Source organism: Delphinapterus leucas, chromosome 11 (assembly GCF_059928025.1).
Source record: "Delphinapterus leucas isolate spDelLeu-1000000601 "Yukka" chromosome 11, BTC_Dleu_Yukka2, whole genome shotgun sequence".
Taxonomy (NCBI): Eukaryota; Metazoa; Chordata; class Mammalia; order Artiodactyla; family Monodontidae; genus Delphinapterus; species Delphinapterus leucas.
In genome coordinates, this window is record NC_143139.1 from 51,244,416 (window position 1) to 51,260,391 (window position 15,976).

Consider the following 15,976-nt stretch of genomic DNA (forward strand, 5'->3'; position numbering starts at 1 on the left):
TAATGGTTGTGTAATATTTTAGTATATACATTTGTTCTCCAAATATTTTCTGAGCTCCTACTCTGAACAAGCAAAGACTTACTTTAATTTATTTAGTCATTGATCTGTTGTTTGAACTTTTAAAAATATAAGTCACTTCATAGCTCTCTGCTCCAAACATTGCAAGAGCTCCCCATTTTGCTAAGAGTAAAAGCTTACATCCTTATGATGGCCTTTGAGGCCCTTCAAGGTTGCCCCCAACTCTTACCTCTCTGGCTTCATCTCCTATTCTTCTCCTTGCCCAGGCCACACCAGCCCCACTGGACTCCCTACTGTTTTTCTAATTGTCAGACAAGCTGTGCCCCTGAGCCTTTGCACTAGCCGTTCCCTCTGCCTGGAATGCCCAAAGACCCACTACCCAGATTTCTCACCTCCTTAGAATCTTGTGCTCAGGCGTCATCTTCTTAATGAAGCAAACTGTTCCTTTTTGTCTTGCCTCCAGCCACTCCTGATTGCTCTTATCTTGCTCTGCTTTGTCTTTTTTTTTTTTCACAGCGTCTATTATTTTCTCATGTACTATTATACTTTATTTACTAAGTTTACCATTTATTATCTACTCCTCCCACTGTAATGTAAATTCCATGAGGGTAGAGATTTTTGTCAATTTTGTTCACCAATGTATTGCAGGTGCCCCAGACACTACTTGGCACATAGTAGGTGCTCAATAAATATTTGTTGCATGAATGTATAAATGTTTTTGCATTTTTGGCTACTTGTGTACAATGCTATATAGAGTCTAAATCTTTGAATCAATCTCTTGTGATTTTCTGAGATTTCATGGAATTACTGAATCAAAGGAACAACTTTTAAGGCTTTCTGATACATGTCATCAAACAGCTTTTTAGAAAACTTGTGCTGATTTACGCTTCCAGCAGAGTATAACTATGTCCGTCTCATTGCATTAACACAGGCATTAAGTATTATTTTAAAAATACCTTCGTTAACCTGAGTGCTGAAGAACACTACTCATTTTAAAATTTTATGTTAAAAAATTTTACAACTATTTGACTACTAGTAAGTTTGAAGATTTAAAAATCAGCTTATTAGTCATTGATTTATTTGGGGGATCACCTGATCACATTCCTTACTGATTTTTTGTAGTGAATATTAAGGTTTATTTTCATGTTTATTAGGAATAATTTGTGCACACAAGAGAATATATTTAGAGAAAAAAAAATACTCTTGAACCCACTGCCCAGTTTAAGAAATAGGACATCGTCAGTTCTTTTGAAATCCTAATGTCCCAGTGAATGCCTCCCAGCCCCATTCCTCAACATCTTCACAGAGAAACCATTGCTTTTTTGTGTGTCCCCAATGGCATATTGTTTAGGTTTGTCTGTTTTGAAAATGGAGTCATACTGCAGTTCAACATTGTGTTTCTAAAATGTTTGATTGCTGGAATCTGGCCGCAGCCTCTGCCGCACCCGCTGCCTCCCGCCGCCTCCGGACAGTGGACCCGCACAAAGTGAGCGAGCCTCGAGCCTTCGTGAAAATGTGCAAGCAGGACCCGAGTGTTCTGCACACCGAGGAAATGTGCTTCCTGAGGGAGTGGGTGGTGAGCATGGGGGGTAAAATACCACCTGCTACTCATAAAACTAAATTGGAAGCAAATACCAAGGAAGAAAAAACAGATAGTAAGAAGGTGGAGGAAAACATAAAGACAGATGAACCATCAAGTGAGGAAAGTGATCTAGAAATTGACAATGAAGGTGTGAATGAACCAGACACTGATACCCCTCCAGAAATGGGAAATGAAAATGTAGAGATAACTGAGGAGATGATGGATTAGGCAAATGATAAAAAAGTGGCTGCCGTTGATGCCCTAAATGATGGTGAACTGCAGAGAGCCATGACTTGTTCACAGATGCCATCAAGCTAAATCCTCGTTTGGCCATTCTGTATGCCAAGAGAGCCAGCGTCTTCATCAAATTACAGACACCAAATGCTGCCATCCGAGACTGTGACAGAGCTATTGAAATAAATCCTGATTCAGCTCAGCCATACAAATGGCGAGGGAAAGCGCACAGACTTTTGGGCCATTGGGAAGAAGCTGCTCGTGATCTTGCCCTTGCCTGTAAGCTGGATTATGATGAAGATACTGCAATTATGAAAGAAGTTCAACCAAGGGCCCAGAAAATTGCTGAACGTCGGAGAAAGTATGAGCGAAAACGTGAAGGGGGAGGGAGATCAAAGAAAGAACAGAAAGGGTCAAGAAGGCTCGGGAAGAACACGAGAGAGCCCAGAGGGAGGAAGAAGCCAGACGACAGTCAGGAGCTCAGTATGGCTCCTTTCCAGGTGGTTTCTTGGTGGAATCCTGGTAATTTTCCTGGAGGAATGCCTGGAATGGGAGGGGGCATGCCTGGAATGGCAGGAATGCCTGGGCTCAAGGAAATTCTTAGTGATCCAGAGGCTCTTGCAGCCATGCGGGATCCAGAAGTTATGGTGGCCTTCCAGGATGTGGCTCAGAACCCAGCAAATACGTCAACATATCAGAGCAACCCAAAGGTTATGAATCTCATCAGTAAGTTGTCGGCCAAATTTGGAGGTCAAGCATAATGCCCTCTGACAAATAAAGCCCCTGCTGAAGGTAAAGCAACTTAGATCACCTAATGGATGTCGCAGTAATACAAACCGTGTACCTCTGACCTTCTCATGAAGAAAGCTGGGGTGCCTTGAGGATAATCCCTACCCCACTGCCCCAAATGCAGCTGAAATATTTTACAGTGGTTTGCCATTAGGGTATTCATTCAGATAATGTTTTCCTACTAGAAATTAAAAACTTTAAACAATTTTAAAAAATAAAGTAAAATTAAATGTGAATTCAGCAACTACAGTTCATTTGCTTTTACTGCTATATACTATTCTCTTGTGTATATATACCACTGTTTATTTATCTAAGCTCAGTGGACAGTAGGATTGTTTCTAACTCTTTGGTATGATAAATGACACTGCTACAAACATTCTTACTCATGATCGCTGAGGCGTTATACACAAAATCTCTGTAGGGTATGTACCTAGGAGTGGCATTTCTGGGTCATTGAGGATGTGTATGTTCAACTTTACAAGATAATGTAGAAGTCCTTTCCAATTTGGTTGTATTAATTTATATTCCTACTAGCAGTGGATGGGCTTTCCCATTGCTTCACAATTTTTCTAACTCTTAGTACTATTCTGGAGTGGCTGGAAAGTGGTATCTAATTTTGGTTTAAATCTGCATTTACCTTTCAAATGATTATTGGCGATTTACCTTTCCTCTTCTTTTTATTTATATTTAAAGGGTGATAACCACTGTTACCACAGTCATTGATTGGGTACTACATTGTGTGCCAATCCCTGCACATTGCATCATCCACTCACCAACCCTATGAAGTAGTTACCATCATATTTTGGGGCCCCAGGGAGATTATTATCAGAGTACATATTACAAACTGTATTTCTTCCAAATGATGACCTTCACATCTTTATAACATGTGACTTGAGACCCAAGACTAACGTGTAATCTTGTTAGACTGCAATTTGACAGAATGTATCTAATTTCTAAAGTCTGTCCTAGGTCTTTCAGAGATGAAAAAAAAAGAACACTAATAGTCGTATGAGAGAAAAATTTCTAGAGTTTATCTCCAAGGCCATTTTCTTGTTACCTTAGCAGAAAGGAAAAGGTCAATGGCATTTTTGTCATTATGTCTTGAATGATTTAAGAAATCACATACATGTGGAAGTACCAGCTGGAGCAAGATACATGCCTCCTCTCAGAGGAGTTGTCTCCTGAAGGAACCTATTATTATTTTTTCAATGAATTACTTTTTTTTCTGTTGGATTTCCAAAGGGGAGTTGGCTGGTTCCAAAATCGAGTCTGGAATTTTAGAAAAAGGGAACGTTGTTATTGTTTCTTTTGAACTAATCAGTCCAATAAGCATCTATTTTGAATCTGCTTTCTGTAAGACCCTAAGACACAGAGATGTTTGAAAGAACAAGAGGATATCATTCCCATTTCCATTCTGTTTCCTGTTAAGTTGGAAGGTTTCAAACTCTCAAAAATAGAATTCATTCATTTTTATTTATTTTCTGTCATTTATGTGTACCCCTGGTGTGTGATGGTTAATCCAAGATTAGGTTAGGGTGCCTGATTGATCCCTAAATACATGGAAAGCCATCATTTTAAGAAACGTTTTCAACAGTATTAATAGTATATCAGAGGTAAACAACCAGCCCACAGCTTCCTGTCAATCTCCCTGTGAGAAAACCCATAGGAAGTAATGTGGGACGGATCTAAGGGGGCATGGAAAAGTGTTATCATTGTGCTTTGGAAGGCTAGGGCTAGACCATTGCAGGCTAAGCAGGTCTTCACTCCCAGAGTCCCCTCTCTGATGAAGGAGGCCCCAGCCAGCCTGATGGAGAGCTGGGTATGTGGGAGTGGAGAGGGGTGACATGCTTTGCTGACACTTGCCTTTGGGTCAAGCTAGGCTCAGGAAGCCCACTGGGCCACAGACCACTGGGTCTCCAGGCAGCCTGAGAAGGGTGAGCAAGCAGGAGGTCAAGAAATGGGCAGAGGAAAGAATGACACTGTGGGCCATGAGGCCAGACCTGAACCTGATCTTTCCCATTGCACCTCTGGTTGGGTTCATCTGTGCTTGTCTGCCAGCCCAAGATAACACATACAGCACATACACACACACATATTCCACACTCATATCCTTTTCTCAACCTTTCCATCACTCACTTTACCTTTACTGTATGTGGCCTTGTGCTATATTCACTTTAAACAAATAATTTTATTGAAGTATAATTTGCATACCATGAAAGTGACCCATTTTAACTGTACAATTCAATGTTTTTATTGTTGTTGTTTTGTTTTTGGTAAGTTTACTGAATTTGGCAACCATCACCAAAATCTAGTTTTGCAACAGTTCTGTTACCCCAATAAAATCCTTCATGTCCATTGGAAGTTGACCCCTGTTTCCTACCCTCCAGGCCCAGAGCAACCAGTCATCTGCCTTCCATCTCTTATAGATTTGCCTTTTCTGGATATTTCATATAAATGGAATCATGCAAAGTTGGTCTTTTGTGTTTGGCTTCTTTCAATTAGCACGAAGCTCATCCATGTTGTAGCATGTATCAGTTTTTCATTTCTTTTGATTGCTGAGTGGTGTTCTGTTGTTTGGACACACCACATTGTGTTTGTCACTTGCCAGTTGATGGACATTTGGGCTGTTTACACTTTGGGGCCGTTATGAATAAGGCTGCTATGGACATTCATGTGTAAGTCCTTGAACAAGCCTGTGTTTCCATTTCTCTCGGGCGTGTACGTAAGAGTGGAATTGCTGCATCGTATGATCAAGTCTATGTCTAACTTTTTAAGAAACTACCAAACTGTTTTCACATCAGCTGTACCACTTTATGTTCCCTGTGATTGACTTTTTCCTATGAGTTCTGTCTCCCTTTACAGGCTATAGGGTTCTAGGGGACAGCACTCCTGCCTGTAGCTCTGTGTAACCGTTAACTCTCAGCATAGAGTAGGTCTGTGGTCATTAATGATGATTGCTGTAGTGGGCTGAATGGTGATTCCAAAGATATATCCACATTGTAATTCCTGGAACCTGTGAATATTACCTTATATGACAAAAGATGTGATTAAGTTAATGGTCTTGAAAGGAGGGGCTCCTCCTGGAATATCTGGGTGTATCCTAAATGCCATCACAAGTATTGTTGTAAGAGGACAGAGGCAGAGGGAGATTGCACACAGACACACAGAGGAGAAGGCCATGTGAACACAGAGCAGAGAGATAAGGGGCCACAAGCCAAGGAATGCTGACAGCTACCAGAAGCTGGAAGAGGCAGAGAACAGCTTCTCCCCTAGATCTTCCAGAAGGAGTGAGGCTCTGATGACATCCGGCTTCAGCTCACTGAAACTGGTTTTGGACTTCTGGCCTCCAGAACTGTGAGAATAAATTTCTGTTGCTTTGGTAGTTTGTTACAGCAGCTGCAGGAAACTAATACAATTTGCTAAAAATAGTAGCTGAATGGAGCAGGAGTAAAAGCTGAAACACAGCATATCTGGAGATCGTAAACATAGTCTTGGATGTAGGAGGCAAAGAGTTTTCCATTTCCTTTGGGGTAAGCCTTTATTATGAATGCAATGCATTCATTTACTCATTTAGTCATTAATTTTCAACCATTGAATTTCTAGTAGCTTTATTTGACTGACTTTCCTTTAGAGTGGATATGTTTTTCTTTCCATCTGGAATGAAATTACATATCTGCCGTTGCTTGATATACTTTCTTTTATGTTGTGTCCAAACCACTGTTACTGCTTGTAACCATCGGGAGAGCGAGATTCTGGAACCAGACCACCTGTGTTCGAATACTGGCTCCGCCACTAACTAGCTGTGTGGCTCTAGGCGTGTCATCTGTATAATTGGAATAATAAGTGCACATAACTCATAAGGTTTGTGTGAGGATTAAACAGTAACAGTTTAACAACCAGCTCTCTCAATCTGTAATATTTGCCAATTTCTGTGGTATAAGTACTCCCTCCGTGAACAATTTTAAGGTATCAAAGTAGCATCACTGAAGGTAGAGATGGAAGAGAGGCACAGTAACACACCATGATGTAATATTCCCTCTAATACAGGTACAATAGACACCTAAGCCCAAGAATGTAGACAATAGTAAAATGCAGTAAAATAAGTTAGGAAGACATTAGTTTTAAGTATTTGTTAAATAACCTTGTTTTTTAAATAATTTACTTAATTGTATTTATATAATTTAATTTTTAATAATGGGCTGGGTTTAACAACTGGCTCATAAATTTCTTAAAAATTTAACAATTGACACTCCCTCGGGAACTGGTATAAACTGACTCTAGCTCACCTAAATTAATGTATGTAAAGAACTATAAAGGCTGAAGTTAGGTATTTTTCTTTATTATCCTGCAAAAGCCCTGGCACTAGCCTAGGATCCTGTCTTGTCCCCATGGATGATTAATCGCTGTTAGGAGAGACCTAAATTTAAGGACGTGAGCGCCCAAGAACAGCACTGAATTGGTAGCAAAATGAAGGAAATGGTAGCTTCTCGATCTCTTTATCAGAGTGCTTGATGCATTCAGACCACTTTGGGCTTGAGGGCCCTTTAAGAATAAAGAAAGGGCCCAGAGAGGGGAATGCATAGGGCAACATCTAGCTTAAGATGTAGCATAGTTGGGGTCTTGGGTAAGAAGCCTAGCTAGAGAGTGGCAGAGTTGGAGCTCTTTATCCCCAGTCTGTCTCTCTGTTAGTCTTTAGATGGCGACCTTTTGTTCTCTTCCCACCACCTCCATCTCTGATTTAAAGTTGACTAGTTTTTAAGAAGCGATGTGCTGCAATGAACATTGTGGTACATGTCTCTTTTGAATTATGGTTTTCTCTGGCTATATGCCCAGTAGTGGGATTGCTGGGTTGTACGGTAGTTCTATTTTTAGTTTTTTAAGGAACCTCCGTACTGTTCTCCATAGTGGCTGTATCAATTTACATTCCCACCAACAGTGCAAGAGGGTTCCCTTTTCTCCACACCCTCTCCAGCATTTATTGTTTCTAGATTTTTTGATGGTGGCCATTCTGACCGGTGTGAGGTGATACCTCATTGTAGTTTTGACTACTCAGCCATAAAAAGAAATGAAATTGAGTTATTTGTAGTGAGGTGGATGGACCTAAAGTCTGTCGTACAGAGTAAAGTAAGTCAGAAAGAGAAAAACAAATACCGTATGCTAACACATATATATGGAATCTAAAAAAAAGAAAAAATGGTACTGGCGAACCTAGTGGCAGGGCAGGAATAAAGACGCAGATATAGAGAATGGACTTGCAGACACGGTGTGGGGAGGGGGCAGCTGGGGCGAAGTGAGAGTAGCATCAACAGATATATATTACCAAATGTAAAATAGCTAGCTAGTGGGTAGCAGCAGCATAGCACGGGGAGATCAGCTCGGTGCTTTGTGACCACCTAGAGGGGTGGGATAGGGAGGGTGGGAGAGAGGCTCAAGAGGAAGGGTATATGGGGATATATGTATGCTAACACAGGATTGTGAAGCAATTATACTCCAGTAAAGATCTATTAAAAAAAAAAAAAAGCAATGTGTAGATCAGGAATTGATGAATCACCATAAACACAGTCCAAAGGCAGCTGACTTAAAGTGCTTTAGCTAGGTAACTCACGTGGGCTCCCTAAATGTTGGATGTTACTTAAATACTTAGAAAAGTAATTCATGATAAGTATCCATTTATCCTTTTGCTGATGAAATTAGTTCCATGAATTGTAAACTTAAATCTATATATACATATGTACATAACTACATGTATATGTACATATGTACATGTATATGTACATATGTACACAAGTACATGTATATGTACACAAGTACATGTGTATGTACATATGTACACAAGTACATGTATATGTACATATATACAGTGGAATATTAGCCATAAAAAGGAACGAAACTGGGTCATTTGTAGAGACATGGATGGACCTAGACACTGTCATACAGAGTGAAGTAAGTCAGAAAGAGAAAAACAAATATCGTATATCAACGCATATATGTGGAATGTGAAAAAATTGGTGTAGACAATCTTATTTACAAAACAGAAATAGAGACACAGACGTACAGAACAAACGTATGGATACCAATGGGGAAAGGGGAGGGGTGGGACGAATTGGGAGATTGGGATTGACATATATACACTATTGATACTATGTATAAAATAGATAACTAATGAGAACCTACTGTATAGCACAGAGAAATCTACTCAGTGCTCTGTGGTGACCTAAAGAGAAGGAAATCCAAAAAAGAGGGGATATATGTATACGTATAGCTGATTCACTTTGCTGTACAGTAGAAACTAACACAGTATTGTAAAGCAACTATACTCCAATAAAAAAAGAAAGTTTAAAAGTAGTTACAGCAATGAAAGTGTTTTCTAGTACTCCTTTAAATGAGTAAAACTAGAATATAACAGATCAATTTATTCTGGAATACATAGGGAGAAAATAAGCAAATTACCTAAAACCAACTAATTCACAATTTAAATTGAAAGTTATTTGTATTGCGAGCTACAAATTTCAGTTTTCCTTGGATTACCTTCAAACAGATAGGATAACATAAAAACTTCTGAAGGAAAAAAGGGTGTGGTAAAGACCTGCCTCCAGAAACTTCATGGCTTTGCTCCCCGAAGTGTGCTGTGTGGAATTTTATTCCTGGAAAATGCTTTAGGGGAAAAAGTTCTCTGATCAAATAAGCTTGCGGAATGCTGCATTTAATCCCCTCTCAGAGATGTACGAGGCTCAGCAGTACAAGCTCTGAGCAGGGCTATTGTAGAGACAACTCCCTAATTTAGTGTCACTCCCCATCTCTTAGACTTATTTGACCCCAGAATCCTGTTTTCATGTAACTCCTACAAACATCTCAAGCAACCAGTGTCCTCCAGGACACGATTTTGTAATTCCCCACAACTAGGATTATTATTATTGCTTCTAAATCTTCAGCAAACCTTAGCCTCAGTTTCGCCTTTGAACTAATAACCCCCTCACAGAGATGCTGTGAACCAAAACTTCCACGGAAAGGTCCCCTGAAAACTTTGGCATACTATTTCTGTCTTGGGCTAATGTTCATTTACCAGAAAGACACCCTGTTAGTTCTTCTATTACCCCATTCTGCCAGAACTCTCAGTAATACCCCTCCGTGGAATGTCCGTCTCCGGTTGGCACGCGCATAAAAGTGTGGACACTCGGCAAAGCCAAGGAAGCTACGACTTGCTTATATTTCAACCTGATGGTCTGTTTTAAGGGTCATTTTTTTCTTCTAAAGGCGAAAACGCTGCAGTAATTTCCTTTAGTACATTTTTAGCCACCTATATCGAGACAAGTTGTCATGGAGTAACCTGTGCTCACATCCTCATTTCAAGGGTGGCTTAAATGTGGAGCCAGGATGGCTGCAGCCTTAAGGCTCACCTCGGCTGGTTACTCTGAAGCTGCCTTCTCAGTCTGGTTTTGGTTTAGAAACAAGGTAGTACGCAATCCAAATACGCCAGGGCAGAAGATACAAATGACTAAAAAGCAAAGCAGCTTTAAAACTCCAGTAGGGGGCTTCCCTGGTGGCGCAGTGGTTGAGAGTCCGCCTGCCGATGCAGGGGACACGGGTTCGTGCCCCGGTCCGGGAAGATCCCACATGCCGCGGAGCGGCTCGGCCCATGAGCCATGGCCGCTGAGCCTGTGCGTCCGGAGCCTGTGCTCCGCAGCGGGAGAGGCCACAACAGTGAGAGGCCCGCGTAACGCAAAAACAAAACAAAACAAAACAAAAAAAACTCCAGTAGGATACTGGGGGTTTGGCTCTTGTGACACTAGCCAGGGATTCATTATTCAACGAGGTGCCCAGTGGACTAGGTGCCCGTGGCTGGCTGGCTTCTGCAGAGGCAACATTTGCTTCTTTCCAAAGTGTGTTATGCTTTAGGCTCAAATGCAAACTCTGAATAAATATTGATCTTTACAGAGTAGGAAAAAAAATGACAGATTTGCTTTTTAGTTTTTGGGTGTTTCCTTGAAGTGAGGCAAGACTAATTTGGACTTTGGGGACATTTGTCTTTGGAGTTTCTGGAGAGTGTCATAAAGGCTCTTCATTGAATCAAGCTTCCATGGGTGGAGATGAGCTTAATTTCTATCACAAGGCTTAAGATCCCAACTCCAGCCAGGTTTCTGCCTTTCTGTCTCCTAATAAAGACCACTCGTTATAAATTGGAAAAACCCGAGATTATCTTTTTGGTTAAAATGGATTATTCACAGAATTCTGAAATATATCTTTCCCTCATGAGCTGTAAACTTAAAGCTACAAACTCTTTCTCAAGCAGGAACTGAAGTTCAAAGAACTTGACTGGACTGAAGCACAAAGCAATAAATATTTGTCCCTTAATTTGCCCTCTAATTTCTTTCCTGTTTTTGTGTTTGTGATATTAATACAGGAGAAATTCAGTAAATGGTCACTGACTTTGATTTGATAACTACTGAGTCCTTCGTTCTCGAGGCTTGGGTTCTGGAGTCAAGAGAAGGACAGGAAATGGAAGAGCTCATTTGGCCAGTGTCTAAGGAGGGGCTGATGTTCTGCATTTTATCTAAACCTCCTTGTCCATGGACCTAAGACCTTGCTCCTGGATGTGTGAATTGTGCAGTTGCATGGGGCCCCGCACAAAGAAGGATCCCAGGCTTGGTTCAGTGCCCTGTTGTCACCATCTTGATAGTCTTAATACTTTTTGAACAAGAGACCCCACATTTTCATTTTGCTCTGAGCCCCTCAAATTTCCTAGCTGGTCCTTCCCCTGGATTACAGTTGATTAAGGCTCTCTGCTCTCCTCTTGCTCTTTTCTCCCACCCATGGCCCCAGATCCAGCCTCAAGACCATGCTCAAGGCTGGACTGTCCAGTGTCCTGTCCACTGGAGCAGGAAGCTAAGGATTGACCCTGCAGTGAACCAACTTTCAATGATTCTCCTGTGGATTTTTTAGATTATTTGTCATCTCAGAGTAGCTCTTCTTCGTTTGAATTTTCAAAACATACCAGGTAATTTCAACAGTTGTGCAAGCCAATCATGATTAGGAAGGGAAATATGTTACCAAGGAACAATCCCATAATGCCAATGCTTAATGCAAATTATTTTTCATTTGTAATTTTCTTTTTTTTTTTTTGCGGTACGCGGCCCTCTCACTGTTGTGGCCTCTCCCGCTCTCCCATTGGGGAGCACAGGCTCCGGACCCGCAGGCTCAGCAGCCATGGCTTACGGGCCCAGCCACTCCGCGGCATGTGGGATCCTCCCGGACCGGGGCACGAACCCGTGTCCCCTGCATCGGCAGGTGGACTCTCAACCACTGTGCCACCAGGGAAGCCCTCATTTGTAATTTTTATACTCTCACTGATAATAAACCAGTAAACAGGTGCAAAATCAATTTACATTTGGAGTTTACATTAGAATTTTAAAAAATCTTACTGAACACCTGAATACTTTGTTTTATGATGTCAGTTTCCTATATATGGTTTCTGTTTCTTTATGTTGAGCCACATGGAGGACATTTATTCAATATGCTTATTAAACTTGTATATTTGCACCACTTGCATAAACTGCCTAAAATTATGATGATGAAACTCCTGTCTTTGGATGGGCATTTGTTTTCTTTCCTTTTCTGTTTTTCTTTTTCATTGCCTCAGGAAATTCTCCTGAAAGGGCCATGTTTCTCATTTACCCAATTTAAAAATTGCTCTCCTCCAATAGCCCCTTCCTCTCTCCTACTTTGGTAGAAAAGTTTTCATTAAACTGTACCTTATTGTGGTGATCTGTGCCTTCTTGAAGAATATGGAAAGAAACAGGCCTATCTGTTGTTACTCTGTCTGTATTACTGAGAGCATTTTGTATTACGTGACACTCTGACCTCATTACGAGAACCCACAGGAGACATTGCTCTCTGCTCTCAGTTGTAGTTGGTATAAGGCCTGGCTCATCTGGGGCTATGCCTAGTGTATCAAGCTCAGGTTGTGTCATTAGGCTCACTGGACATGGAATGAGATGAGAAAAAAAATCTAGTTAATAAAACTTCTTTGGGACTTCCCTGGCGGTCCAGTGGTTAAGACTCCACGCTTCCACTGCAGAGGGTGTGGGTTCAATCCTTGGTCAGGGAACTAAGATCCCGCATGGCACTGCCAAATGAAATAAAAAGCATCAAAAAACAAAAACAAAGAAACTCCTTTTAGGAGGAGTACTGTATATGATTGAAGGGAATACTTTGAGAAGCTACTTGCAGAGGTGTTAAGAATTTCAAGGGGTGTGATCAAGTAACAGTATGCCCAATAATCTTCCCTCTGAGTAGTTTGGCTGGATTTAGCTGAAGAGTTTTGTGGGTTTTTTTTGCGGTACGCAGGCCTCTCACTGCTGTGGCCCCTCCCGTTGCGGAGCACAGGCTCCAGACGCACAGGCTCAGCAGCCATGGCTCACGGGCCCAGCCGCTCCGCGGCATGTGGGATCTTCCCAGACCGGGGCACGAACCCGTGTCCCCTGCATCGGCAGGTGGACTCTCAACCACTGTGCCACCAGGGAAGCCCACATAGAAACCTTTTATTCATGCAGCTCCTCTGTAAATAAATGTGGAAGAGATATTTTAAAGACTATCAGCTTGAAGGGATGCCCACAGACCTACATGTCTTGATCAAGTCCTAATGTGAATTCCTTGTATAGTTTAACTTCCCCTGAGCAACTATTTAGTTTCTGTGTTTATGGTCTGTGGGACTCATAACCAGCCATGGTTTCCTCTTTGAGGTGCTGGAGCAGAGCTTAGAGCTAAGTATGCAGTCCATCTCTCCCAAGTGTGAAAAAGTCCCTGTACGCCTTTGTCCTAAGCTCACTCCTGGATCCGTTTTACTGTCTAACTTTTATTTCCTCTTGCCTCATTTCTCCTACTTATTTTATCTTGCCAAATGGTGTACATCTTCTCAGGCTGCCTTCACTCCCTCCTACTTCAACTTTTTTTTTTTTTTTTTGCGGTACGCGGGCCTCTCACTGTTGTGGCCTCTCCCGTTGCGGAGCACAGGCTCCGGACGCGCAGGCTCAGCGGCCATGGCTCACGGGCCCAGCCACTCCGCGGCATGTGGGATCCTCCCGGACCGGGGCACGAACCCGCGTCCCCCGCATCGGCAGGCGGACTCTCAACCACTGTGCCACCAGGGAAGTCCCTACTTCAACTTCTAAATTATTTTTTAGGTATATTAATATTCTCTCCTCTTCCTTCTTTGTCTTCTTCCTCCCCCTCCTCCTCTTCTGTGGTAACTTCATAAGAGTAACAACAATTATTTCATACCCTGTATTATTGGCCTTCGTTTCAAGAGCTGGCCTCCGTTGTTGTGATTCTACATAAATCGACAAAGTGACCAAAGGATGAAGATTCATAATACATATGGTGGAGGGAAGGATGAAGGAAGGGCTCAATCAATTTGCCAAATAGTAAAGGCCTTACTGTTATATAAGTAAACATATACATAGGTAAGCAGCAAAGGATGTTAACTGTATGTAGAATCTAAAAACACAATAAAATACAAGTGAATCATACTGCACCTCACCAAATAAAGCCATTATGTACATTTTTATTAAAAGTAATTCAATATATGACTAGTATTATTCATTTATAATATGACTTAATAGTCAACAAATTTTTGGCTTAACCTCCTAACTGTATTTCCAAATGCCGTAGCAGACATTTCCACCAAGATGTCCTAAAGGCACATTAAACTCAGCATCTTCAAAACCAAACTCAGTATGTCTGGAAACCCTCACCCCTGCTCACACTTGTTCCTCCTTACTCATTAGCGTCACTGTCCAGATTCCTCTCTTTTCTTAACCCTTACATCTGATCAGTCATCCAGTCCCCTGCTTAGATTTGAAATTTCTCTTGAGTCCAAACTCTCCTCTCTGACACTAAAGACATTTCAGATCCTGTTATCTCTCCCCTTTACCTGAAGTCTCCTGGGGCTGTGTGTGTACTCCAGGTGTATATAAAGCTATCTTTTGGGGTAAGTGAAGAAAGTATTAGAGCTGTTACATATATTTTTACCTCTTCCTTTTTAAATTTGTTTTTTATTGAACTGTATTTGATTTACAATGTTGTGTTAATAACTGCTGTACAGCAAAGTGATTCACTAATACATATATATGTATATATATACACACACATTCTTTCTTTTTGGCCGTGCCGTGCAGCATGCAGGATCTCAGTTCCCCAACCAGAGATCGAACCCACACCCCCTGCACTGGCAGCGTGGAGTCATAACCACTGGACCACCAGCGAAGTCCCTACATAGTCTTTTTTTAATGTTCTTTTCCATTATGATTTATCATAGGATATTGAATGTAATTCTCTGTGCTATACAGTAGGACCTTGTTGTTTATCCATTCTATATGTAATAGCTTACATCTGCTAACCCCAGCCTCCCAATCCATCCCCCCCTCAACCCCCTTTCCCTTGGCAACCACCAGTCTGTTCTCTATGTCTGATTCTGTTTCTGTTTCATAGTTAGGTTCATTTGTGTCATATTTTAGATTCCACATATAAATGGTATCATATGGTATTTGTCTCTTTCTGACTTACTTCACTTAGTATGACAATCTCTAGGTCCATCCATGTTGCTGCAAATGGCAATATTTCATTCTTTTTTATGGCTGAGTAGTATTCCATTGTATATATGTACCACATCTTCTTTATCCGTTCATCTGTCAATGGACATTTAGGTTGCTTCCATGTCTTGGGTATTGTGAATAGTGCTGCTCTGAACATAGGGGTGCATGTATCTTTTTGAATTATAGTTTTGTCTGGTTATATGCCCAGCAGTGGGATTGTTGGATTATATGGTAACTCTATTTTTACTTTTCTGAGCAACCTCCACACTGTTTTCCACAGTGGCTGCACCAACTTATATTCCCACCAACAGTGTAGAATTTACCTCTTCCTTTTAACATTTCTGGCTTTTATGATGTACATATTGGAACAGTTATATATGTAAATAAATAGTAGTCATATATAGGACTATGTGTTCAAAATTTTCTACTGGAGTGTGCAATCAAAATCGTTTGGAGATGACCAACCTAGACCATTGCAGTTTGTCACCATGCCTTCGGTCTAACTTCCCCACTATTCTGTTATTCATTATGAGTTAATACAAGTAATGTGTTCAGAATAAACTAAGCACTACCTAAGTGTCAACTATTATTATTATTATTATTATCCTGTCCCCAAACTTAACATTCTGCCACCTTTTAGATCCTCATAATCATGCATCTGGACTTTTTATTTAAAAGTCTTTAATAAATAGGTCAGTTCTCATATTACGATTCTCAGGGTTAGCTCCCTGGCTCCTGGCCTGCTTTGCCAAGTCTTTGTGAG

At 41.1% G+C, this 15,976-nt stretch overlaps 1 pseudogene; it reads left to right on the top strand.

Annotated features, from left to right (window-relative positions):
• The first annotated feature begins 1,385 nt into the window (after nt 1–1,385).
• On the top strand, nt 1,386–2,820 carry LOC111173785 (hsc70-interacting protein pseudogene; annotated as a pseudogene).
• Nucleotides 2,821–15,976: the final 13,156 nt, after the last annotated feature.